Raw genomic sequence first — 1,705 nt, 5'->3', positions numbered from 1 at the left:
GTCTTAGGTGGGGCTGGAAGCTGCAGGATCACAAGGTGCTGGGGAAGATCCTCCCTTCTTGCCACAGCCAAGGGACCCATTGTGGCACATGGTCAGCAGCTCCACAAGGATGCTACAGCACAGGGACACAGGTGCTCCTGCTGCCCAGAGCTACTGGGACACTGCAGGCACAGAACCAGGACTGCTGTCACACCCCAGGACGCAGCTCCATGTGGGGTTACCTTACCAGCACAGCCCTGCACCAAGAGTGGTCACTGCCTGCAGAGAACAGCTCTCCCGCCCTCCCTTCTGCCAACACATCGGCCCCATGGATAACAACCCTGTGCTATTCAGAATCTGTTGGGAACAGTGAAGCTTCCTGGATCGAGAAACCCATAGCCCCCTCCACACTGCCCAGGGGCAGGAAGGCCAGAGCTGGGAGCAGCCAGGCACTGACCCAGGTCCAGTCCCGTGCCTAACTCGCCAGGAGAGCAGCTGGCAAATCCCAGTCCCACGAACAAGGCCACCAGGCCACCCCCAGCAGCCCTGCACATGCTACATTGTGATAGGATGGACTTGGAATAACTACCATGGTGTTGGCCTGGGCTAGGACCCTGCGGGCTCAGGCTGACCTGGCCCATTAAAGCAGTGCTGTGCAGGACAGCTCTGGCTGGTGTCTGGACCTGTTGGGCTGGAAGGGGGTAGGTGGGGTTGGTGTGTCAGCATTTATTGTGGTGACTCAGTAGCTGTGTGTGTCAGGGTGTGCTTAGGCTCTTCAGCACTGCCTGTCTGGGTCAGAGTCCAGTTCAGCCCACATGGACAGAGCAAGGGCCACTGCTGCCCCACGAGCCATCCCAATGCAGTGTCTGCAGCCCCAGCACCAAGAGCTGCTCCCCTCCACCGCACACTGCCAGCAGCCCCAGGCCCTGGACAGCAGCTGCCCCAGTGCCACAGCACCAACAGGCCCAGAGCAGTGTGTGCTGCAGTGTGTGCCAGGCATGAGCAGTCACTGGTACCCTGTGCTTTGGCACTGGTGCTGCTGGGTGAGGCAGCTTCTGCCTGGCTGGGCCGTCAGTGCAGTCACAGGGCAAGTTAGCGTGGGTAGACACTGGTTACCGGCGTGGACACAGGGCAGGTTCTCTGCACAGCCCCAGTCCTTCTCAGGATGCATTAGGAAGAACAGTGAGAGCACAGCAAGGGAGGTGATCCTGGCCCTCTGTTCAGCCCTAGTGAGGCCAAATCTGGAGCACTGTGTCCAGTTCTGGGCTCCTCAGGAGAAGAGAGATATGGAGCTCCTGGAGTGGGTCCAGCAGAGGCTACAAAGAGGATAAGGGATTGGAGCATCTCACAAGGAAAGGCTGATGGAGCTAGGCCTGTTCAGCCTTGAGAAGGGATGGCTGAAAGGGACCTCACTCATGACAGTATCTGCAGGGAGGAGTCAGAGGGTTGATCAGGCTCTGCTCAGCAGTGCTGAGCAATAGGACAAGAGGCAACATGTAGCACCATATCTGCTTACTGCCAGCAGCTCCCTGCACATTGCCATGCACACAATTGAGCAAACCTTGGCGCAAACCACAGCTGTGTGTGTAGAAATAGGTAGATAATTTCCAGCATATTTTGGAAAGACTTCTAGGTTCGTGCATGAGGTAATTGTGTGCTCATGCGTGAAATAATTGGGTATTCATGCATTAAATAATTGTGCATCCATGCACAAAAAAAATCAGCC

Source organism: Acanthisitta chloris, unplaced genomic scaffold, assembly GCF_000695815.1.
Source record: "Acanthisitta chloris isolate BGI_N310 unplaced genomic scaffold, ASM69581v1 scaffold28672, whole genome shotgun sequence".
In the NCBI taxonomy this organism is placed as follows: Eukaryota; Metazoa; Chordata; class Aves; order Passeriformes; family Acanthisittidae; genus Acanthisitta; species Acanthisitta chloris.
This window is presented reverse-complemented; position numbering follows the sequence as displayed.